Below are 26,823 nucleotides of genomic sequence, written 5' to 3'. Positions count from 1 at the left end.
GATTTTGGTGCCAAATTTAAACACGCTCTCCAGTCCTCACTAACACGGTTCGCAGATTGGTCGCGGCCGCCGCCCGCGACCAATCACCGATATTGCCGCCAAATTTAAACACCGCTTTGCTGATTGGTCGCGGTTGACGAACGCGACCAATCAGCGATTTGGGCGCCAAATTTAAACGCCGCTCTGCTAATTGCGCCCCGTCGGCCGCATACCTATTCTAGAATACCCGATGCGTTCGAATCGGGCCACCATCGGGCCACCAAATAGGTTTGTTCTTTTTTTCCATCGATGGAGCTGTGTGAGGACTTGATTTTTACACTGCTGCAATCTTTATTGATGCTATTGAGGTGCCCATAGGACTCAAGTTATGCCACTGTTAACATATACTTATTAGACATATATAAAGATGTGGCTCTTTTACTATTAGGTCCTTTCAATAAGGTGCATAATTGTGAGGACAGGGTAACTGAAGAATGACCCAAGGTGCTAAATCTCATGATACTTAGACATAAAGCTGTGGCAGCAAATTGAACTTGAGCCTAGCTTGAGCTCTGCATTTACTTCTTTGCAATCCTCTTGTGAGTTTTTTTTCTCTACATGAACTTGGATATTGCATTTATTTATATTCATTTCTGGATGGTTTGTATATTGTACTTTATGCACTTAGGGAAAAGTGCATGTCCTAAGACTATGGGGAGCAGCTTAACTTGGTCTAGATATAAAAGAGATTACTTGTAATTTTTAAGTCATTTTGTTGATTTCATTTCTTTTTAACGCATGTTAAATGTTATTTTCTTCTCATACCATTCTAACAATGTCAACATGACCCATTGTACAAAAACTCAGCTACAAAATGATCCAACTCTTAAAAGCTTTTACCAAACATTACCTTGAAGTGAAGCATTTAATGCCAGTGACCTTTTAGAAGTTCATAATTTTTTCTTTACTTTTCTACTTTATGTTTTTATTACATTTAGATTACTTTAAAGGAATTCGTTGCCTTTTCTTAGCTTATGCAAAATCAATACTGAACCATTTTTTTTTATTTTTTTTTATTTTCTGATACTATGTATTTTTACATTATTTTTTATTTTCCTTTATGAAGTCTGTCATCTTGATCTGAACAGAACATGAAGAATTTCTAGCAGGCGTCTAGATATTAAAAATCTAATTAAAAAAAACTTAGCTGTAGAGGTTGCAGAGTGTACCATCGGCGTCTCTGCTCCTTGCCAGGCAGAGACGCCGCCCCCCCCCCTTACTGCCGCGGTCCTGCTCCGGCGTCTTCCGGCCTCCCTGCTGCGGCTGCTGGTACTCGCAGCTTCCCTGGCTCTGTGCTTAGGGCGCGCACGCTCCCTCCCTCTTAAAGGGGTCGCGTGCACCGTCCTAAAAAGTCCCCGGCCAATGGCCGGAGGACTTTCTCTATAAAAGGCACCTCCTCCAATATGGAGGTGCCCGTGCAAGGCTCTGTGATACTTACTTTGCTTCAGCCCTCAGGTCCTCTGCAAGTCAGTCCTTTCCGCCAGTCTGATCTTCAGTCCAGTCCACCAGTCTGACTACTTTCCAGCCCGACAGTCTACCTACAGTCCAGTCCACCAGTCTATCTATGGGCTCTGCCTGCCTGCTTACCTGGAAGCACCTGCCTGTTACCTGCCGTGTCCGCTTGCCTGCTTACCTGGAAGCACCTGCCCATTACCCGCCGTGTCCGCTTGCCGCTTACCTGGAAGCACCTGCCTGTAACCTGTTGTGCCCACCAGCTTGCCTACCTGGAGCACCCGTCTGGCTATCTGCCGAATCAGCCTGCTTGTCTACCCGGACCACCGGTCAGCCTGCCTGCTGTGCTCATCCGCTGTACCGGTCAGTTCCTGCCTTCTGACCCGTGGGAGTCACCTGCTCTCATACAAGGTCAGTCCCAGAGTGTTACCTGGTCCCTCTGCTCGGTCCCTCCCTTGTTCACGAAGTCGACTGAGCCGCCGTGCGACCTTGGTCAGGCCAAGTAGATACTTAGTCATGCCCCTCTGGTCCCTCCTTGCACTGCAGCACAAAGGTTCCACCACCCAGATCCGTAACACAGAGGAAGCATACCCCCCAACTTTTGAAGAATAAAGAGGGACACATCATGCGGCGCGTGTATGGCCACACCCCAATCCATGCCCATTTAACATATTTTTCTCCCCTGGCGGGAGGAGTTGTCAGAGGGGCGTTGGTAATGAGGGACATTTAACAGACGCCCGAGGATGCAGGACACAGACCCAAATCTGGGACTGTTCACTGTATCCAGGATAGTTGGGACTAGAGATGAGCGGATTGATTCACGGGACTCCAGTCCAGCATCCAGATCAATGGTACCTGGTGGCTGGACAGGAGGCCATGAATCTTTAACTATCATGCATCTCCAGCGTGGCTTTTGATCAACCAGGGCAGCGCAATGTCATCTGTGTGTCCATTCAGTACGGGCCCCATATATTGCTCCATTCAGTACAGGCCCATATATTGCTCCATTCAGTACGGACCCCATATATTGCTCCATTCAGTACGGACCCCATATATTACTCCATTCAGTACAGGCGCATATATTGCTCCATTCAGTACGGACCCCATATATTGCTCCATTCAGTACAGGCGCATATATTGCTCCATTCAGTACGGGCCCCATATATTGCTTCATTCAGTACGGGCCCATATATTGCTCCATTCAGTACAGGCCCCATATATTACTCCAGTCAGTACGGGCCCCACATATTGCTCTATTGAGTATGGGCCCCATAGTATGTACACCCCGTAGTATCAGGGCACCACAGATCCCAGCAGATGCTGGTTGCTATAAATCACCGCTGGACAGAGATCATTGTTGTAAGGTAACGATAACAGGAACTTAGTTCTTACAACCTTATAACAATGATCTCTGTCCACAGGTGATTTACAGCAACCAGCCTTTGCTGGGATTTGTAGTGCCCTGATACTACGGGGTGTACATACTATAAATAACACCACAGATCATTTCTCTCTCTGGGAAGTTTCACTTTCTATTCAGGGCTGCAGGCTACACTAGAACCTGCTCTTCCTGCATTGTGCAGACCTCCTGTAAGCTTCAGGTCAGCCAGACATCCATGGTCTGATGACTGCTCCTTTGTGATCCTTTCTATACCACAGATCAGGTAAGAACTATTTACAGTGCACTAATGCTCCCTGTGTAAGAGGGAAGACCGGGATGTAAGTACTTTCAGAACAAGGGATCCGGTACTGCCGGGGCCGTACCTCTGGTTGCAGGGGGAAGACAGACTTCCAGCACAGGAGTCAGGTGACTGGGAAGGTGGGGGCATGTCCAGAGTGAGAGTTGGGAGGTCACGTGACCGGAAAACTGGTGGTGTGGCTAGAGAGAGGGAGAGACGAGGACTTTTGTGCGGGAAAGCGGCAGGAGAGTCCCACTCAGGAGAGCAGTGTGAGAGGGTCCAGGCTCCTGGCTCCAGTACTGGGAGCAAAAGCCGAGTGCAGTGGACCGGAGGAGTCAAGCCGACTAGAGGGAAAAGAGACGCAGGGTCGGTGGAGCCGAGCACGTGAGGTGCCATGTTATGGACTAGGGCAGGGGTCCTCAACCTACTGCCTGCGGGCCACATGCGGCCCGCGGAGGACTTTTATCCGGCCCGCCGGGCTGTGGGCAGAGGAGAGCAGTGTCAGCGCCCGCCCTTCCCCCCGCTTTCTCAGAGCCCCGGCAGCCCGATACTTACCTCTCCCCGTGCCTTCGCAGAGCCGCTGTCTTCCTGGTCTGCGCTCCCTGTGAAGTCTCAGGTCAGAGGGTGCGGTGACGTCTTTACACCGCGCCCTCCCCTGAGCCGTCACAGGCAGCGCAGAGAGGGACAGCGCCGCCGCGATGCTGGAGTCCGGACCAGAGTAGAGCAGCGGCAGCAGGCAAGGAGGGAGGTGAGTATTGGTTTTTGTTTTTTTTAATGTATGGAGGCATAGGACATAATATTAGGGGTGACATCCTGCTTGGGGCATTATATGGGGGGGTGACATCCTGAATGGGGCATTATATGGGGGGGGTGACATCCTGAATGGGGCATTATATGGGGGGGTTGACATCCTGAATGGGGCATTATATGGGGGGGTGACATGCTGCATGGGGCATTATATGGAAGGTGACATCCAGCATGGGGCATTATATGGGGGGGTGACATCCTGAATGGGGCATTATATGGGGGGGTGACATGCTGCATGGGGCATTATATGGGGGGTGACATCCAGCATGGGGCATTATATGGGGGTTGACATCCAGCATGGGGCATTATATGGGGGGGGGTGACATCCTGAATGGGGCATTATAAAGACAAGGGAGTGATATCCTGCATGGGTCATTATATGGTGGGTGACATGCTGCATGGGGCATTATATGGGGGGTGACATCCAGCATGGGGCATTATATGGGGGGGGGGTGACGTGCTGCATGGGGAATTATAAAGACAGGGGAGTGACATCCTGAATGGGGCATTATATGGGGGGTGACATGCTGCATGGGGCATTATATGGGGGGTGACATCCAGCATGGGGCATTATATGGGGGGTGACGTGCTGCATGGGGCATTATAAAGACAGGGGAGTGATATCCTGCATGTGTCATTATATGGGGGGGGGTGACATCCTTAATGGGGCATTATATGGGGGGGTGACATCCTGAATGGGGCATTATAAAGACAGGGGAGTGATATCTTGCACGGGGCATTATATGGTGGGAGAAAGAGAAATCCTGCATGGGGCATAATAAGGGGGGGACAGCCTGCATAGGGCATTATAAGGGGGAAACAGCCTGCTTATTGAGGACCTATGCTGCCTATTGGGGACATTTACCTGCCTATTGGGGACATTTACCTGCCTATTGGGGACATTTACCTGCCTATTTGGGACATTTACTTGCCTGTTTGGGACATTTACCTGCCTATTGGGAACATTTACCTGCCTATTGGGGACATTTACCTGCCTATTGGGGACCTATGCTGCCTATTGGGTACATTTACCTGCCTATTGGGGACCTATGCTGCCTATTGGGTACATTTACCTGCCTATTGGGGACCTATGCTGCCTATTGGGTACATTTACCTGCCTATTGGGGACCTATGCTGCCTATTGGGTACATTTACCTGCCTATTGGGGACCTATGCTGCCTATTGGGGATATTTACCTGCCTATTGGGGACATTTACCTGCCTATTGGGTACATTTACCTGTCTATTGGGGACCTATGCTGCCTATTGGGTACATTTATCTGCCTATTGGGGACCTATGCTGCCTATTGCGTACATTTACCTGCCTATTGGGGACCTATGCTGCCTATTGGGGATATTTACCTGCCTATTGGGGACTTTTACCTGCCTATTGGGTACATTTACCTGCCTATTGGGGACCTATGCTGCCTATTGGGGACATTTACCTGCCTATTGAGAACCTATGCTGCCTATTGGATACAGTTACCTACCTATTGAAATACCGATTGATTTAACTTTACTTGTTCTTCATTTTAAATATTGTATTTGTTCCTGTATTGTTTTTTTTACTACAAAATAAGATATGTGCAGTGTGCATAGTAATTTGTTCATAGTTTTTTTTTAAAAACTGTATTCCGGCCCTCCAATGGTCTGAGGGACCGTGAACTGGCCCCCTGTTTAAAAAGTTTGAGAACCCCTGGACTAGGGGCTCAGCGGGTAAAACCGGAGACTGCCCGCTGCCGCCAGAAGACGGAGCATTGTTTGGGCGGGGAAGCCTGAAGGAATCAACACCGGCATCAGCTGGCAACTGCCTTGTGGAGGAAAAGAGTCAGCTAAGTGTAAAAACTGTCGACTACAACCAATTTGACTGTGCTATATCTAGTTAAGCTGTGAACTGTCAGTTAAAGACTTTTACCTGCTACTTCCCTTGTTTTCCCCCTTATTTTCCCCTGTTACTCCCTGCGTGGAGATTGACCTGTTATTATAAACTTCCCCTGTTTATTAACCCTGTATTGGCTGCTCTGTGTTTCTGTGTCGCTGCATCTAAAATACCCGTGTTACACCTGCAAAAGAGGAGACAATCCATCATGTCTTCTCCTCAGTGTCCCCCCAGCAGCAGCTCTGGTGTGCTTCATTGTGGCTGCTCTCTGAGTTTCTGTGTGTGCCTGCTTCTTCAGTGCTGTGACTGCTGCAGGCACACGGGGACTCAGAAAGCAGCCACACACGGAGCACACACACAGGAGCTGCTGCTGAAATTACCTCACAATCCAGGAGAATGCTGGAATGATACGTGGTGAGCTCGTTCTCAGTGAAGGAGGAGAAGAGGAGACAGAGGGGGCATGGCCTGATACAAGGGGGGTGTCAGTTGCTTCTCACTGCTGTGTGGGAAAAGTAAGGTTCCGGACGGGACTGCGGGACGAAGTTTCAATATGCAGGACGGTTGGGAGCTATGAAGGAAGTAGTCCGACCTGAGTCCTTGCTTGTGCAGGAGGGGGCACAAAAGACCCTTGCTTGCCTACCTTAGAAAATGCCAATAATATGCATGACACATATTAGTTGGACTCAGAAGCTTTAAATTGGGATTTGAGTTGTGGGTGTGCTCTGTGGCATGTGCAGTGGTGGCACTGACCTTTCCCGATCACCGCTTGTCAATGTCTACTTTACCATTTTTAATAGAAGCCTTGTAATCTCATCTTTAGATAATATAGGAGTAACTTCTACCCTGCCCACAGTGTATACAGCGCTACCTAAAAAAGTAACCTTCTCACAAAAGGAAGGGTCTAACTATTTAATGGTCTAAATATGTAAATTTGCTCTCTCCAGAGAATATCAGCAACATTTCACCTTTTAGGAGGAGCTTCTTAAAAGTCAATGTCAGACCATTGAAGCTATAGAGTAGTCAAAAGTCAAACCGTGATCAAAGAACAGGAAATCAGAATAACAAACAGGAGCAAAGCAAAGAAGTCTACAGCAGGAAAGCAACAATTTTGACTGGCAGTGGGAACTGGCTATCAAGGGTTTATATAGAACAGCTCCACCTAGTGTTGACAGCAGAAAGATTAACAAGATTAACCCTGTAGCTTCTAGACTGGCCAGAGCCACAAGTCCCAGGAATAAAATAGGATTGATACTATCAAGCATCAACCGCAACAACTGTGTGGCACCACCTAGAGCAGAGGTCCTCAAACTACGGCCCGCGGGCCACATGCGGCCCGCGGAGGACTTTTATCCGGCCCGCCGGGCTGTGGGCAGAGGAGAGCAGTGTCAGCGCCCGCCCTTCCCCCCACTTTCTCAGAGCCCCGGCAGCCCGATACTTACCTCTCCCTGTGCCTTCGCAGAGCCGCTGTCTTCCTGGTCTGCGCTCCCTGTGACGTATCAGGTCAGAGGGTGCGGTGACGTCTTTACACCGTGCCCTCCCCTGAGCCGTCACAGGCAGCGCAGAGAGGGACAGCGCCGCCGCGATGCTGGAGTCCGGACCAGAGTAGAGCAGCGGCAGCAGGCAAGGAGGGAGGTGAGTATTGGTTTTTGTTTTTTTAATGTATGGAAGCATAGGGCATAATATTAGGGGTGACATCCTGCTTGGGGCATTATATGGGGGGGTGACATCCTGAATGGTGCATTATATGGGGGGGGAGTGACATCCTGAATGGGGCATTTTATGGGGGGGGTGACATCCTGAATGGGGCATTATATGGGGGGGTGACATGCTGCATGGGGCATTATATGGGGGGTGACATCCAGCATGGGGCATTATATGGGGGGGTGACATCCTGAATGGGGCATTATATGGGGGGTGACATGCTGCATGGGGCATTATATGGGGGGTGACATTCAGCATGGGGCATTATATGGGGGGTGACATCCAGCATGGGGCATTATATGGGGGGTGACATCCTGAATGGGGCATTATATGGGGGGTGACATGCTGCATGGGGCATTATATGGGGGGTGACATCCAGCATGGGGCATTATATGGGGGGTGACGTGCTGCATGGGGCATTATAAAGACAGGGGAGTGACATCCTGAATGGGGCATTATATGGGGAGGTGACATGCTGCATGGGGCATTATATGGGGGTGACATCCAGCATGGGGCATTATATGGGGGGTGACGTGCTGCATGGGGCATTATAAAGACAGGGGAGTGATATCCTGCATGTGTCATTATATGGGGGGGTGACATCCTGAATGGGGCATTATATGGGGGGGTGACATCCTGAATGGGGCATTATAAAGACAGGGGAGTGATATCTTGCACGGGGCATTATATGGTGGGAGAAAGCGAAATCCTGCATGGGGCATAATAAGGGGGGGACAGCCTGCATAGGGCATTATAAGGGGGAAACAGCCTGCCTATTGAGGACCTATGCTGCCTATTGGGGACATTTACCTGCCTATTGGGGACATTTACCTGCCTATTGGGGACATTTACCTGCCTATTTGGGACATTTACTTGCTTATTTGGGACATTTACCTGCCTATTGGGAACATTTACCTGCCTATTGGGGACATTTACCTGTCTATTGGGGACCTATGCTGCCTATTGGGTACATTTACCTGCCTATTGGGGACCTATGCTGCCTATTGGGTACATTTACCTGCCTATTGGGGACCTATGCTGCCTATTGGGTACATTTACCTGCCTATTGGGGACCTATGCTGCCTATTGGGTACATTTACCTGCCTATTGGGGACCTATGCTGCCTATTGGGGACATTTACCTGCCTATTGGGGACCTATGCTGCCTATTGGGTACATTTACCTGCCTATTGGGGACCTATGCTGCCTATTGGGGATATTTACCTGCCTATTGGGGACATTTACCTGCCTATTGGGTACATTCACCTGCCTATTGGGGACCTATGCTGCCTATTGGGGACATTTACCTGCCTATTGAGGACCTATGCTGCCTATTGGATACAGTTACCTACCTATTGAAATACCGGTTGATTTAACTTTACATTTTAAATATTGTATTTGTTCCTGTATTGTTTTTTTTTTACTACAAAATAAGATATGTGCAGTGTGCATAGTAATTTGTTCATAGTTTTTTTTAAAAACTGTATTCCGGCCCTCCAATGGTCTGAGGGACCGTGAACTGGCCCCCTGTTTAAAAAGTTTGAGGACCTCTGACCTAGAGGCTGAAGCACAGACCAGTACAGATGTTACAGACACTATTCATACAGTCTGAGAAGGGGGGAAGAACTGGCTCTCCCCTGAGTATTGAATCTTACTAGCAATGCTCCATTAGAAATAAGTATGCAAATTCGCTCTCTCCAGAGAAAAGACCTAACTTTCAGGTTCTACCTTTTGGAAATAGCTTCCAATAAGTCAATGTCCGACCTTTCAGACCCCCATCACCCTCCAAACTATCTATTCAATGGCTACATATTGATTAAAGCTATGTTCATAAGAAGGCAATAGAAAAATAAGAGAGAGCTCATTTACATACTAATTTCCCATGGACCATTGCCAGTAGGACTTACCCCAGATTTATTAAAGAGTTTTCAACAGTAGGAATAAGTGGATCCGTGGGAGTTTAGGTTCTGGTACCCAATCCGAACTTCATTCCAAAGTTCGGTTTGGTTACCAAAACGATACCCAAACTTGAACCAGAGCAAGAACCCCATTGAAAACAATGGGGACCCAAACTTTGATGGAAAAAAATCTCTCTCTCTGCAATGGACTTCTCCAGGAACTCCGAACATTGCAATGGACTTCCTGGAGAAGTCTGTGTTCGGCATTTAGCACCAGACACTAACTGTCCGGTACGAACCCCGAACTTTTAAGTTCTGGTTCGCTCATCTCGATTCAACAGTATTCTGGCATAAAACTGTTTGAAATATTGCAAAATATTTGTAAAACGCGTAGTTGTACAAAAATAATTTCAGACTTTGGTCATTTTTAAGCCAGTCTCAAACAGCTCCGGAACGTTTTTTGAACAAGTAGCCAGAGCTTTGATGGGAGAGGGAGTCACTGAACACGGATGGTAAATTTACAACAATTCAAACTACAGAAGTTGTCCAAATTATAACAGAAATTTACTCTAATTGCAGCACATTTCTGAAGATGGCACATGGCAGCTGAAACAAACTCGAAATTCATTAAAAGGCACACACTTCTTAATGGAGTTGGCACATCTTTCTTTGGCACTTCCTTCATTAACACTGATATAAAAAACACCTGTCTTAACAAATTGGGACCTTAATACTTAGCTTGTGTGTTTGAATAAAAAGCTTAACAGGATCCTGGTCAAAAATGATGCAGTTTAGTAACTACAAGAAACGGCCAGGATTTGGCAATTAAGTGTTGTCTAAGGAAGTTTGCACTGCCCTTGTCTGGTTATCAAGAAGCACTGATGTAAAATTGTTTCAAAAGTTGAATTACTAATTGGAAATTTAATTTAAAATATAGACAATTTTTGGCCATTTTCTATTAGATTTCTATTTGGACTTGCATATGAATTGATTTCTTCCTTTGGAGTCTTGGGTTTACGTAGACTTCCTGAGAAGGAATCAGAAGAACACCAGGGGGCGTTATAATGTGTAACAGCAAAATCTTGATAATCAAGTCATTTTTTAAAAATATTTTAACATAAGACTAACTGTTTAATTTTATGAAAAAAAATCACATATCAACTTTTTGCAATGAGTTTGGATGTTTTTTTATACTACAGGGGACGTCAATTGATATTGCTCATGTTTACCTGCAGATGGCAGTATTGCTACTATTGACATTTCAGCCATGATGTTTAGATGATGAAATAACAGTATAGCAAAAATATAATAATAATAATAATAATAATAATAATAACTAATAAAAGCAAACTTGAATTTTTCCTCAAACAATTCTCCAATTTTTAATTTTATAGAATATATTGAACTGTAGATCCAACACTTTCTACTTAAATGTTTGTGTGTTTCCATGATTAATGGATATCTTGTTTTTTCCTACTTATCAAGCTCCTGACTACTGTTCATGACTTTAATCATTAATTGGATTAATGAGCTGCACATATTTTGGAAGGAGAATTCACCCTCCGCAGACCTCTTCACACCTCATTACTGAAGTGGGGGAGTGGGATGTTGAGATCGAAAAGTACATTACACCTCATGGGTTACGAAGATTTCCTGTCCTAAATTTATAAATAGAGGTTATTTTTGATCTTCAGTATCTGCCTTATTTTTTATTGTAAGAGGTAATTAGTGTGCGCTTCACTAGATCAATATCTATCTATCTATTGCTTTAACTCCCCGGCGGTCTGCAGAGGGCCTAAAAATTGCCCAAATCGATGGGAACAATGCTCAAATGACATGGGAATAGCATGGGGAAGACCCCTGGAAGCACTTCTGACTCCCAGATCCCTGCTGTCAGCAACGTGGTCAGAGTATTACACCACTTTTACGGACTCACAATAAAACATACAAATACGAAACCAAAATGGATTTTCCTGTGAAATATGTTAAGGAACATCCTTTTCCAGGGTAATGACTTGTATATAAGGCAAAATGAATAATCAAAAACAAAAATACTCCTCCACAACTTGTGCTATGTTCACACGTAGCGTTTTTGATGCGTTTTTGCACTTTTGAATTGCTTTCAACCAAGACAAATGCATTCATCAAGAAATGTCATTTTAACTTGTTACAACCTTATCTGGCCATGTGCTGTGTGACACATCATCAGACACATTCATACAGTGCTGAAAAGACATGGGAACAGCATGGGGAAGACCTCTGGAAGCATCTCTGACTTCCAGGTCACTGCCTAAAAGTGTGCACATCATAAGTGATCCTTGGCGCATGCGAAGATGCCTCCCGCCATGAACCTGTCATTGCAGACTTGCAACTATCACCGTCCACGTCCTTGTCCCAGTGCAGCGTTCAGTTGTCCCTACCCCATTCCTTGGAATGCAAGCGCAAGTATGCAGGCAACCACCCACACACCCACAGGCTGCAATACTATACTGCCAAATTTTTGACAGCTGCTTGCACTTGAAATGTGGCCTTTTAGGCTCATGGAGGCGGAAGTTTTTCACAACCTCATGCCGGCGGCTGCCGGGTGTCCATACTCAGTCCCCAGCTGCCACTATATTTCCCGGTATCGCCTCCGCCTTCCACAAGCACGGGTCCCACAACGTTACCCGTGCCCCCCACAGTGCACTTACTGGGAAGGACCGCCTTAGATATTAGAGGGTGAACAGCAGCACATTGGATCAGTGGTTAGCACTGAAGCCTTGCAGTGCTGGGATCCTGGGTTCAAATCCCACCAAGGACAACATCTGCAAGGACTTTGTATGTTCTCGCCATGTTTGCATGTGTTTCCTCCTCAGTAAAAAAGCAGCCATAGAGTGTCCGGGAACCTTCCGACACACTTTTCTTAGCCAGGACTGCTTCTCAGCAGGGTTGGATGGTCCCACTAGAGAATCCTCTGGTGTGCCTTGGCTTCTACTTCAGGAGAGTTCATGATAGCGCTAACTTTGCATCTGCTATGGGGCTCTTGAGTGGGTGGGAAAGGTTAGCCCTCAGAATCAAATCCTCTAGTGGGCACAATGTTTTTCAAACTGAAACAGCTTCTCAGTGGGAGTTGTATTTCACCACAGCCATATTCTTTAGCTCGGTGAAAGGACTGGCATAGAGGGAAACGGTATCTACCCCGGCTGTCATTTCTCCATCACCAGGTTCCGCCCACTGTCACACACGACCATGCCTGGCTGTATATTTAGCGGTGAGAGCCACAGATCAGGCTGCTGTGATACAGCTTTAAACAACTCTGCAGCGCTGGGCGGTTTGTCAATTAAGCATTAAGCATTTTATCTTCAGCACAGCCTGTTGCCGCTTGGCCAAGGCAGTGCTGCAGTGCTGTCAGCTTGTGACTGATGTGGTCATTTCGGAGATGGAGGAGGAGGTGTATGAGCTGAACAATGTGATTACATTGAGGTTAAATTGGTGACGCTGTTTTTTATACTAAAGAAAGATCCTATTGTTTTGGGTTTTTTACGTTATTTTTTAAGACAAATGCATTCACCGGGAAATGTCATTTTAACATTTTACAACCTTATCTGGCAATGTGGTGTGTGTGTGGCACATCATCAGACACATCCTTTTTTATTTATGATGGAGAGACTCTACAAGTCATAAAGCCTATTTTTATAGGGACATCAGACGGCCCTTACTATTCTTAAAAGGCCAGCAGTCGGCCCTAGCTATTGTTAGAGAGCCATCAGCCGGCTATGCTTTGTTGTTCCCATTATTAACAAGTGGGTCTCCTATACTGTTATTGCACATCCAGTGACTGCAAGGGCTGCCAAAAATTTGGACGCAACCCATTACTCCTTTGAAGAGACATAGAGGAGGGTCTCAGTAAAAAAAAATGTTCCCATTATAAAGGAGCAGGTCTCCTATAGTGGTAATGCCCATGTTGTGACTGCAAGGGCTGCCAAAATTTGGGAAAAACCCCACTAAGAATTTAAAGACACATAGAGCAGGGCCACAGTAACAAGGTACGACATGTTCCCATTAGAAAGGAGAGGGTCTGCTATACAGTTATAGGGTATGCAGTGAGTCCAGCAGCTGACCAATTTTAGGAAAAACACCACAAAGAATTTAAAGACACACAGAGCAGGGCCACAGTAACAAAGTACCCCCATGCTTCACAGTAGGTATGGTGTTCTTTGGATTCAACCCAGCATTCTTTCTCCTCCAAACACGACGAGCTGTGTTTCTACCAAACAGTTCTACTTTGGTTTCATCTGACCATATGACATTCTCCTAATACTCTTCTGGATCATCCAAATACTCTCTAGCAAACTTCAGACGCGCCTGGACATATACTGTAATGGCTTAAGCAGGGGAACACGTCTGGCACTGCAGGATCTGAGTCCCTGGCGGCGTAGTGTGTTACTGATGGTAGCCTGTGTAACGTTAGTACAAGCTCTGAGCAGGTCATTCACTAGGTCCCCCAGTGTGGTTCTGGGATTTTTGCTCACCGTTCTTGAGATCATTTTGACCCCACGGGGTGAGATCTTGTGTGGAGCACCAGATCGAGGGAGATTATGAGAGTTCTTGTATGTCTTCCATTTTCTAATTATTGCTCCCACAGTTGATTTCTTCACATCAAGCTGCTTGCCTATTGTATATTCAATCTTCCCAGCCTGGTGCAGGGCTGCAATTTTGTTTCTGGTGTGCTTCGACAGCTCTTTGGTCTTCACCATAGTGGAGTTTGGAGTGTGACTGTTTGAGGTTGCGGACAGGTGTCTTTTATACTGATAACAAGTTCAAACAGGTGCCACTACTACAGGTAATGAATGGAGGGCAGAGGAGCCTCTTAAAGAAGAAGTTACAGGTCTGTGAGAGCCAGAAATCTTGCTTGTTTGTAGGTGACCAAATACTTATTTTCCACCAAAATTTGAAAGAAATTTCTTTCCAAATCAGACAATGTGATTTTCAGGATTTGTTTTCTCATTTTGTGTCTCATAGTTGAGGTCTACAGGCCTACTGATGTCAATTACAGGCCTCTCTCATCTTTTTAAGTGGGAGAACTTGCACAATTGGTGGCTGACTAAATACTATTTTTCCCCACTGTATACTGACAGGAGTGATTTTACACTCCTTGTCAGTATACATTGCTGGCTTCTACAGCAGTGACATGAGCCTGTGACACGGATCGTCAAGGGACAATCGGTGGTGATCGTGGACTGCGTCGTGACGGCGGACAGATGAGGAATATGGTTGTTTGTATTTTTTACTTTTTTTTCAGAAGATCGATGGCTTCGCGGAGGCGTACAATAAAGTTTTTTTTAAAAAAAACATGCGTTTACTTCATTAATATACTTTTTTCTGGCCGTGTATTTATTGAAAAAGCGCTGACAACTTTACTACGCAGTTAGTAATGGGGGCGTTTTATAGACGCCCTCCATTACTAACCTGGGCTTCACGTCAGCCGCCATTACAAGGCTGACGTGAACCCCAACCTCATTACCCCACTCGCCACAGCTACAGAGCAGTGGGAAGAAAGGAGGCTAAGCGCCAGATTTGGCACATCTTATGGGTGCGCCATTTCTGAGACTGCTGGGAGGTGATATTAATAGCCATGAAGGGGGCTAGTATCCTTGGCCTCTTCCCTGGCTATTAATATCAGCCTGCAGCTGTCTAGTTTAGCCTTTGCTGGTTAGATTTTATAGGAGGACCCCAAGTCAATTTTTTTCTGGGGTCCCCCTATAATCTAGCCAGTAAAGGCTAAACAAACAGCTGTAGGCTGAAATTAATATTCAGGGAACATTGTTGGCTAATGGCCCCTTCCCTGGCTACTAATATCAGCCTTTAGTAGTCGGCTTTCCCTCTGCTGGTTATAAAAATTACGCGGGAGCCCACGCCATTTTTTTTTCAATTTCAAGCTCTGTGCCCACGATCCAGATGAAGCAGCGCTTTGGAAGCATATTTTTTGCTGGGTCCAAAACGTTGCATTCTATTGAACACAGGTAAATCCACATGTGTTCACTGAACCATGCGGATTTACTGCATTCAATACTTTCTAGTGGTCAAATTTATGTTGCAGACACTGGCGACTCCGCAAGAGAATTTGACATGCTGCGGTCCTGAAAGATGCTCTGCATGTCAGTGTCCACGGGTGATACGCAGCCTCAGATACATGCATAGTGGACATGGAATTTCTAGAGATCTCATCCACTATGGGGTAACATCTGGACGTTACGGGTTTGACGAAATAAAAACACGCAGCCTCAAACCTGCAGTGGCTCCTGACCATGGCCACGTACCCAAACTCACCCTCAGCATGTCAATTTCTGTTGCGGACACGCCAGTCTCCGCTGCAGATTTTGACTGATTGAAGTGTCGTTATATGCGGTGGATTCACATGTACTGACAACAAATGTGTGGCATTAGAACACTGCGTTTTGGACGCAACAAAAATACGTTGTGTCCAAAGCGCTTCTGAGTGCTGTTCGTGGGGACGAAGGGGCTAACGAACCAGTTGTGAGATGTTAATTAAGGCCAGGGACCATGTTTGCCTAATGGCACCTTCCCAGGCTTAAATTAGCAGCTCACAGCAGCCGCATAAATTACATGAATGAAAATGCTAATGAAGATTGGGTGAATGGGACTAGCTGACACCTAGCTATTTTTTTGGTTATGTCAAGGTGTCAATCAGACCTTTTCATGACCAAACCCAATTAAAGTAAAGTAAAGAGTTAAATAAACACACAGATACAGTAAACACTTTATTTGAAATACAACAGACATATTATTTAATCATTTAAATGAACCAATATGCTCACTCCAGTTCTGATGGTAATCCAAGGGTTTAAGCAATGTCCCACCAAATAACTTTATTTAGCTCCAAAAAGGATTCATTGATGTACAAAAATGCTTCAAAAATACAGTACAGACCAAAAGTTTGGACACACCATCTCATTTAAAGATTTTTATGTATTTTCAAGACTTTGAAAATTGTACATTCACACTGAAGGCATCAAAACTATGAATTAACACATGTGGAATTATATACTTAACAAAGAAGTGTGAAACAACTGAAAATATGTCTTATATTCTAGGTTCTTCAAAGTAGCCACCTTTTTCTTTGATGACTGCTTTGCACACTCTTGGCATTCTCTTGATGAGCTTCAAGAGGTAGTCACCGGAAATGGTTTTCACTTCACAGGTGTGCCCTGTCAGGTTTAATAGGTGGGATTTCTTGGCTTATAAATGGTGTTGGGATCATCAGTTGTGTTGTGCAGAAGTCAAGTGAATACACAGCTGATAGTCCTACTGAATAGACTGTTAGAATTTGTATTATGTCAAGAAAAAAACAGCTAAGTAAAGAAAAACGAGTGGCCATCATTACTTTAAAAAATTAAGGTCAGTCAGTCCGAAAAATTGGGCAAACTTTGAAAGTGTCCCCAAGTGCAGTTGCAAAAACCATCAAGCGCTACAAAGACTCTGGCTCACATGAGGACCGCCCCAGGAAAGGAAGACCAAGAGTCACCTCTGCTTCTGAGGATAAATTTATCCGATTCACCAGCTTCAGAAATCGCAGGTAACAGCAGCTCAGATTAGAGACAAGGTCAATGCCACACATAGTTCTAGCAACAGACACATCTCTTCAACAACTGTTAAGAGGAGACTTTGTGCAGCAGGCCTTCATGGTAAAATAGCTGCTAGGAAACCACTGCTAAGGACAGGCAACCAGCAGAAGAGACTTGTTTGGGCTAAAGAACACAAGGAATGGACATTAGACCAGTGGAAATCTGTGCTTTGGTCTGATGAGTCCAAATTTGAGATCTTTGGTTCCAACCACCGTGTCTTTGTGCGACACAGAAAAGGTGAACGGATGGACTCTACATTCCTGGTTCCCACCGTGAAGCATGGAGGAGGAGGTGTGATGGTGTGGGGGTGCTTTGCTGGTGACACTGTTGGGGATTTATTCAAAATTGAAGGCATACTGAACCAGCATGGCTACCACAGAATCTTGCAGCGGCATGCTATTCCATCCGGTTTGCATTTAGTTGGACCATCATTTATTTTTCAACAGGACAATGACCCCAAACACACATCCAGGCTGTGTAAGGCTATTTGACCAAGAAGGAGAGTGATGGGGTGCTACGCCAGATGACCTGGCCTCCACAGTCACCAGACCTGAACCCAATCGAGATGGTTTGGGGTGAGCTGGACCGCAGAGTGAAGGCAAAAGGGCCAAATAGTGCTAAGCATCTCTGGGAACTCCTTCAAGATTGTTGGAAGACCATTTCCGGTGACTACTAGTGTTGAGCCACCCCCGTAGTGTTCGAGTTCGGTTCGGTTCGTCGAACACCCGTGTGTTCGCCGAACTGTTCGTCGAACTGTTCGTCGAACACCTTCGAACACCGTTAAAACCAATGGCAGGCAAACAAAAACACATAGAAACACATAGAAAACACCTTCAAAGGTGTCCAAAAGCTGACAAACTGCTCTGAAGACACAACTAACACATGGAAAAGTGACAAGTACATATAGTCATGCGAAAAGAAAAGAGGTGGAGGAGTAAAAGGAGGGGGAGACACAGATATAGGCATGTCATGCCCTTCTAAAATCCAAAAAGTGAGAAGCCGACACGTTCAGTCCGCTCCTGCCCGTGCCACCTCCGTGTCGCCGGGTTTGTGCCAGAGCCGCGGTGAACCCTGACAGCCAGCCCCCCTCTCCCAATACTGGTGCCTGTCCGCTGGTGGGTCGAGCGAGCCCCCCTGTGGTGGAGGCAGCTCTAAGCTTTTTAATTTAAATTGTCTCTCTAATTTGAATGAATACACTTTAAATCCATTTACAAGGATCTATTGGAGGGCAAGTCTCATGCCAGCAGCCGCGTAATTCCAGCTCCAGTAGCGTCCACTAAAGCTGCTGCAGTTAAAAAGCTTTTATAAGGATCGAGCTCGGCTGTCCACCGCAAGGCATCCTACTGCCAGTCCCAGCCCCTATGCCTTGGGGTGCCTCCTGATGTTCTTCACTGAGTATCCCATGGTCCCGAAGCATTTCCTTTGAAAAAATTAAGTGTCAAAACTACAGGTGGTGTAGCTTGCTTAACAGCCGGGATAATCCGCTGACTAGCAGACACTGCTACTAGGCACAAAGTATTTCCTGGGCTAGATGAAGTTAAAAATTTGTAATTAGATACTCTCGTTGGATGCTGAGAAAGCATTCCATAGAGTCTCCTGGCACGCCATATATGATTCTCTTAAAAAGCTTGGGGTAGGGGTCTAGGGGACCCTTTTATAGCCAAAATCACGGCCCTGTATCGCAATACGTCACCTAGGCTGAAGATAAATGGAACTGTATTACCCTGAGGGCTCGGTTGCTACAGAGGTATTGCACCTCACCCAGAGGTGTGATATCTCACTCTCAGGTAAGGATGGAGTGTGGATCAGGACCCGACACCTGCATGCATTACACCACATTGCCGTGGGGCAGGGCGACCAATATGCCCCTGAGATGGGCACGACAGTCCCTGTCCCTGGCTGGAGTGGGGGGAGGGAACACTGAGGAAGGGGAACCCTGTAGTGCAGGAGCAGGGAGGAAGCAGTTCCTGGGTGCATTGAGAAGGGAGTATAAAAGGTGGGCACCATCTTAGTTCAGTGCAGAGAAGTCTGAGCAGAAGTGGCAGGGAGCAGGGGCTCTGCATGAGCTCTGCTCCGGAGGCGGGCCTAGTAACAGAGGCCCAGGCCTGGAAGAGGGAGAAGGAAGGAAGAGGAGCGGAGAAGGCTCCAGGAATGAGGAATGAAGGGATCCCAGGGGTGCGGACGGGCGAGTCGCCACCGCACGCCCGAATCCACCTGCGTGGAGGGGTCAGGCCAAAGGGGGAGACCGGTCCCCGAAACTAGTGGAGGCAGGAAATGACCCTCAGCTAGAAACCGGAGGCTGTGACATTTTATGTGGCGCAGCCCCTCGCTACACCCGCTAGGAAGGCACCACATAGGGTCAGGGAAACTGGCGCCAAGTTTACCAAGAGGAGGCCCGAGGCAGCCGGACAGAAGGGTTGGTAAGAAAGGCCAGACAAAGGACACACAAAGGGGGTCCTGTGAAGCGCTCCAAAGTTATCTGGGAGTTGTCTGAGCCCCTCACCTGGTGAGCACAGTACGACGTGGGCAGCCGTTACCTGCAGACGTGGTCTGGATAATAAGAACTGTGAGTAAAGGCCCTGGACTGCATCACTTACTCCGTGTCGTTACTGCTGCTGCCCTGCACCATCACCCCCATCCTCCGCATACACTGCCCTGAGGCTATACTCCTCCCGTGGGGAGTTATGCTATGCTCTGCTGCACCCACAACACCAGCCTCAGCGGTCTGCCCTGGAGCGGCGGTTCACTCTGACCGCAATCCACGGGTGGCGTAGTCGGACATTTAAACATCAAAACCACATAAATAGTTCCGCCACTGGTTTGACCGCCCTGAGCCACGGAACCGGGTCACCGCCACGGAGACTACAACCACCAGCATCCACCAAAAAGGGTCCGGCTCCGGCTGTCCCAAGGCCCAGGGGGCGCGTCAGAACATTTTCATCACCTTTCACAATCACCAATGGGACAAGGCAGGGATGTTCTCTGTCCCCTCTCTTATACATCCTAGTGACGGAGCACCTGCTCTCATCAATTCGCCATAACCCCAATATTAGGTGGATTGAGGTGGGAGGCACCGAGTACAAGTGCTCTCTATTTGCTGATGATGTCCTAGTATATATCACTCAATCACATATATCCATCCATGCTGTTATGGCTGAAATAGATCACTTTGTTACATGGTCAAATTTTAAAATCAATGCAGCGAAGTCTGAGGCCCTCGATGTCTCCCTCCCCAAATCCATATAGGATTCCATCCAGTCCAACTTTCCCTTTGCCTGGCCCTCACAGGGTATCAAATACTTAGGAATTTCTATTCATAGAGACCTCTCCCATCTATGTTATCTTAATTTTGGGCCCTTTATTGAACAACTCCATACAGACCACGGTTGGCAAGTTAGAACTGTAAGATTCACTACGTGAACCACTGGTGTTTTGTGGAAAAGCACATGTACACTGTGTTCCAAATTATTATGCAAAAAGTGTTTAGGAGTGATAAGGGAAGAATTTGTTTGTTTGTCAGTTAAACTCATTGATGGTGATGTGTGTCAGGGCTCTTTATATCACTGTAAGCATTTGCAGACACCTGTGCTAATTAGTTCGGCAGGTGTGTCCAATGAAAGGCAAGACTACTTAAGAAGGCTGTCTCACATTATTAAGCAGCCTACATTTTCTGCCAAAATGGGAAAGAAAAAGGATGTGTCGGCTCCTGAGAAGCAACAAATTGTGCAGTGTTTAGGTCAAGGCATGACTACAATCAACATTGTGCGATGATCAGGATGAAGTGTCTTGGCAATCAAGAAGTATGTAGCTGATTCACAGTACACACGTGTGCGTGCTGATAAGGGCAAATTGAGGACTCTTTCCTATAAGCAATTACGTCAGGTTAAAAGAGCAGCGGCAAAAAAGCCTTGTCATAGCAGCAGACAAGTTTTTGAAGCTGCTGGTGCCTCCAACGTCCCCCGAACAACAAGATGCAGAGGTTTGCAGCTGTGCATACGCCATCCTGTCGACCTCCTCTATCCACTTCACACAAGCAGAAACGGCTCCAGTGGGCCAAACATTAGATGAAGACTGATTTCAAAACTGTTTTGTTCACGGATGAGTGCCGTGCAGCGCTCGATGGTCCAGATGGATGGAGTGGAGGATGGCTGGTTGATGGACACCCCACGCAAACACGGCTACAGCGCCAACAAGGAGGAGGTGGAGTAATGTTTTGGGCTGGAATCATGGGGAGAGAGATTGTCGGCCCCTTTAGGATCCCTGAAGGCGCTAAAGATGAACTCCATAATGTATGTGGATTTTCTCAAACAGCACTTCCTGCCATGGTTCAAGAAGAAGAACCGTGTATTTCACAGCAAGATCATTTTTTTGCATGATGATGCACCATCTCATGCTGCACATAAAACATCTGCATCTCTGGCTGATATGGGCATAAAAGGGGACAAACTTATGGTGTGACCCCCATGCTCCCCTGACCTCTACCCCATTCAGAACCTCTGGAGCATCATCAAAAGGAGTGTCTATGATGGCGGGAGGCAGTTCACATCTAAGCAACAGCTCTGGGAGGGTATTCTGTCCTCATGTAAAACAATTGAAGCAGAAACCATCCAAAACCTGACAAATTCAATGGACGAGAGAGTTCAGAAGCTCCTTTCGAACAAGGGGTCCTATGTGAAAATGTAACATCACCTAGAATAAAGTTTTGAGTTGAAAACTGTTTGATTTCAGTTTCTAATAACCTGCTAATGCTTATAATTTCAAAAATGATCATTTTTTTGGTCTTTATTAAAATGAAAAGGTTGATCGAAAAGTTTGGCGGATCTAAGAGTGTGGCAACCCAGTAGTCATGATTACTTCGAATTCTGACAATATGAGGGTCATGTTGCAGGTAGTGCAGCAAGAAGGCACTTATGTGTCTTGCGCATCTCGGAGCCCCAAAATTATTTTCCGGGCTAGATGCAGCTAAAAATTATTATTAATTTTAAATCTGGTGGAGCTTAGTATAGATGGCCTAATAGGATCAGTGCTGCACACTGTTACAAAGCCCAAATTATTTTCCAGCCAAGATACAGATAAACTTGATTAGTAATTTTAAATCTGGTGGAGCTTATTATAAATGGCCTAATAGAATCAGTGCTGCACACTGCTACAAAGCCCAAATTATTTTCCAGTCAAGATACAGATAAACATGATTAGTAATTTGAAAGCTTAAAACGGTTGGTAGGGTGATTTTAACCAATCATCCATCTTTTACTCTCCCCAGGATGACACAGGGGTAGAAAAGTCGTTTCGGATCCATGATTTGTTCATCTTTATGAACGTGAGTCTGTCTACATTATCAGTGGAGAGCCGCGTGCGCTTATCTGTCAGCATACCACCAGCAGCGCTGAACACACGTTCAGACAGAACGCTGGCTGCGGGGCATGACAAGATCTCCAAGGCGTAAGTGGCTAGTTCCGGCCATTTATCCAGATTGGAAGCCCAAAAAGAGCAAGGGTCCAGTGACACAGTCATGGCTTCAATGTTTACTTGGAGATACTCCTGTACCATCGTCTCTAGGCGTTGACTATGTGTCAGACTTCTTGTCTCCTGTGGCCTTGCAAAGGATGGGCTAAAAAAGTGGTGAAATGATTGCGCAAAATTGATGTTACCAGCAGATACTGTGGTTCTGTTATGGTTTGAGTGCTGAACACTTGACGGTCCCACGGTTGGCAAGTTGGAACTGTGAGATTCACGACATGCACCACTGGTGTTTTGTGGAAAAGCACATGTAAGATTCTGCAACAGTCTCTGCTGATACTCCTGCATGCGTGCATCCCTTTCTATGGCAGGAATAATTTCTGCAAATTTACTTTTGTACCGGGGATCTAACAGTGTGGCAACCCAGTAGTCAGGATTATTTCTAATTCTCCCAATTCGAGGGTCATGTTGCAGGTAGTGCAGCAAGAAGGCACTCATGTGTGTTGCGCATCCAGGAGCACCAAGTCCCTGTAGTGTTGGTGGCGAGGTAACAATCATGCTTCCTTCCTCTGTCCTCTCCCCCCAACCTCGCACAACAGAAATGTGATCAAGGTCTCCCTCATCTGATGAGTCTTCCATCAGTTCGTCCTCCACTTGTTCCTGGGCTCCTGCACCTTCCTCACTAGTTTGGCTGCTACCATGCGCCCTGGTAATACCATCTCCCCCACCCTCACATGCCTGCCGCCTTGGTGCTGCCGACCGTCTGGACCTTGCAGATGTTAGCCCTTCCGCATACAACTCCTCCTCCTCTACTTCCTCCACCTCCTCTTGTGCCACCACCTGACTCCGAATTCTGTTTAACATGTGCTCCAGCATGTAAATCACCGGAACAGTCATGCTGATAATGGCATCGTCAGCACTAAACATCTTCGTCGCCATTTCAAAACTGTGCAGAAGGGTGCATAGGTCCCTGATCTGAGACCACTCCTCCAGCGTGATTTGCCCCACGTCTGGATCTCGTTGGCCCAGGCTATACGTCAGAACGTATTGCACCAGGGCTTGTCGGTGCTGCCACAGTTGCTGCAACATGTGCAGAGTTGAATTCCACCGGGTAGGCACATCGCATTTTAGCCGGTGAAGTGGCAGGCCCAACGACTTCTGTAGAGATGTAAGTCACTGAGCTGCGGGATGCGAACGGCGGAAGTGAGCACACAGCGACCATGCCCTCTGCAGAAGGCCATCTAGTCTGGGATAGTGGGCTAAAAATTGCTGGACAACCAGTTTCAACACGTGAGCCATACAAGGCACGTGTGTGACATTGCCCCGGCGAAGGGCTGCACCCAGGTTTGCAGCATTGTCGCACACGGCCTTCCCTGGTTTCAGGTCCAGTGGAGACAACCATTCATGAAATTGGTTCTCCAGAGCTGACCACAACTCCTCAGCTGTGTGACTCACATTTCCCAGACATTTCAAAGTAAAAACCGCCTGATGACGTTGAGCCCTACTGCCAGCATAGTAAGGAGGTGTGCAGGATCCCTTCTGCGCAGATAGAAAGCTTGTGGCATGACCAGACAGGCTTTGGGTGCAGGTGGAAGACCGAGAGGAGGTTGAGGAGGCAGAAGCAGTGGAGGAACTTTGACATAAAGAGGATTGACGCACAACTCGTGGGGACGGCAAGACTTGGACAGCAGCCCCTTGTCCTGCTGTCACCATAGTTACCCATTCCCCAGTCAGCGACATGTAACGCCCCTGTCCATGCCTACTCGTCCAAGTGTCTGTGGTGAAATGCACCCTGTCACACACAGAGTTTCTCAAAGAAGCGGTGATGTTGTGTGCGACATGCTGGTGGAGCGCAGGCACACCTTTCTTTGAGAAGTAGTGCCGACTGGGCATCTGGTACTGGGGCACTGCGAAGGACATAAGGTCTCGAAAATCCTCTGTGTCCACCAGGCGGAAAGGCAGCATTTCTGTAGCCAAGAGCTTGCAGATGGTGAAATTCAACCTCTTAGCTTTCTCATGGCTAGGAGGAAATGGTCTTTTACTTGTCCACATCTGAGGGACCGAGGGCTGGCTATTGTGCTTAGACGGGGTTGATAAGGGTGTCCCCGGCAAACTGCCGGTCTGTGAGGAAGATGCAGGCGGACATGTTAGGTTGCCTTGATCCAAAGGTGGTGCTATCGATGTCGGACAGCGCTCAACACCAGCTGGTGTTACCACCTCCAAAGAAAATGATGACCTGCCAATCACGCTGGCTTTTGCAGGTAAAGAGGTGGCAGGTCTGCGCCCCAAAACAGGTGTGACTGCTGTCCCCCCAGTCACAGAGGATGAAGAGGCCGCGGATGCACAAGATATGGCAGACGGTGGTTGGCCCGGCCGGCTAGGCCGCATTGTAGCACACTGAGCTTCCCACTGCAACTTATGCTTCATGTCCATGTGCCGGTTCATGCATGAAGTACTCAAACTATGTATTTTTTGGCCTCTACTTAGCTTTTGCTGACAAATGTTACAGATAACACGAGTTGGGTCATCTTTATCGATCTGAAAAAATGCCCAGGCTATGCAAGGCTTAGCACCCATGCGACCTGAAGAGCCACCACGACTTGTGGTGAGAGGCAGAGTTGTGTTTGAGGATGCAGTTGTTGACGTGCTTCCAGTACTACGTCTCTGTCCAGGAAGACGCAACCTGACCTCGTCGTCACTAGCATCTTCCTCCACCTCCTCTGCTGACCTCATCTCTTGGCTGACTGTGGGTTGACAGTAAGTGGGATCTCCAACTTCATCATCATCACCCTGTGCGTTATCACACCCGTCGTCCTCAGAGCCAACCTGTTCCTGCCCTGACAAAAAACTAAAGTTGTCGCTCCAATCAGGTATTTGAGTCTCATCATCGTCTTCCTCATTGTCTCCACCAACAGGAGTTACAGTTTGGGAATGAGGGTCTACATTATGGTCAGAACCTTCTGCGTCTGGTCCTGGATCCGACTCATAAAGATTCTGGGCATCAGTGCAGATCATTTCCTCGTCTGGATTCACAGAAGCGCTGGAGTCGACCTCTGATTCCCAGGCTATAGTATGAGTAAACAGCTCTGCAGACTCAACCATCTGTTCTACCTCATACTCAGATGGGCAGCTGGAGATTTGGGAGCTGTGAGGAAGCAAGTGCGATTGGGGTGACACCTTTGAGGACTGGAGTATTTGTGATGTTGAAGTTGATGTGGAGGAGAGCCCACTTAAAGGAGCACTTGATATCCGTTGAAGCACCTGCTGTTTTTGTGCCTCATCTGGAATTTGTAGCGATTGGCGTGGCCGTAAGAAAGGGATCTTATCACATTGTCCGCTAAAAGAAGTAGACATTTTAGTTTGGCTGGAAGATGGTCTTTCTTCTGCAGATGTTACTGTTGCTTTAACACCTACCCCACGGACACAACCTTTTTTCCCCTTCCCAACACGCCTATTCCCCTTTCCACCAGCAGCAGGCCTTTTTCCACTCATTTTGGTGGTTAACTAATTCACAACTCTGGAGTTGTTTGCACAAAAAACAATGGATGGGAACCGAGCAGAGCTGAGTGGCCAAATTGTGGTATTAGGCCAAAACTATTGGCTGGGTTAGATGCAGAAAAAAATTATATTCAATTTGCAACCTGATGGAGGTCAGTATAGATGGACTAATAGAGAAAGTCCCACACACTGCTAGAAGGCCAAATATTTTTTCTGAGGTAGATGCAGAAAAAAAATATTCAGTTTGCAACCTGATGGAGGTCAGTATAGATGGACTAATAGAGAAAGTCCCACACACTGCTAGAAGGCCAAATATTTTTTCAGAGCTAGATGCAGAAAAAATTATATTCAGTTTGCAACCTGATGGAGGTCTGTATAGATGGATTAATAGAACAAGTCCCACACACAGCTAGAAGCCCAATATTTTTTCAGAGGTAGATGCAGAAAAAAATATATTCAGTTTGCAACCTGATGGAGGTCAGTATAGATGGAGTAATAGAACAAGTCCCACACACAGCTAGAAGCCCAAATATTTTTTCAGAGGTAGATGCAGATAAAAATTATTTTTAATTTGCAACCTGATGGAGGTCAGTATAGATGGACTAATAGAGAAAGTCCCACACACTGCTAGAAGGCCAAATATTTTTTCAGAGCTAGATGCAGAAAAAAATTATATTCAGTTTGCAACCTGATGGAGGTCTGTATAGATGGATTAATAGAACAAGTCCCACACACAGCTAGAAGCCCAATATTTTTTCAGAGGTAGATGCAGAAAAAAATATATTCA

This window comes from Phyllobates terribilis, unplaced genomic scaffold (genome assembly GCF_046119375.1).
Source record: "Phyllobates terribilis strain yellow unplaced genomic scaffold, ASM4611937v1 Scaffold_9__5_contigs__length_417890890, whole genome shotgun sequence".
Classification (NCBI taxonomy): Eukaryota; Metazoa; Chordata; class Amphibia; order Anura; family Dendrobatidae; genus Phyllobates; species Phyllobates terribilis.
Note: the sequence above shows the minus strand (reverse complement) of the source record.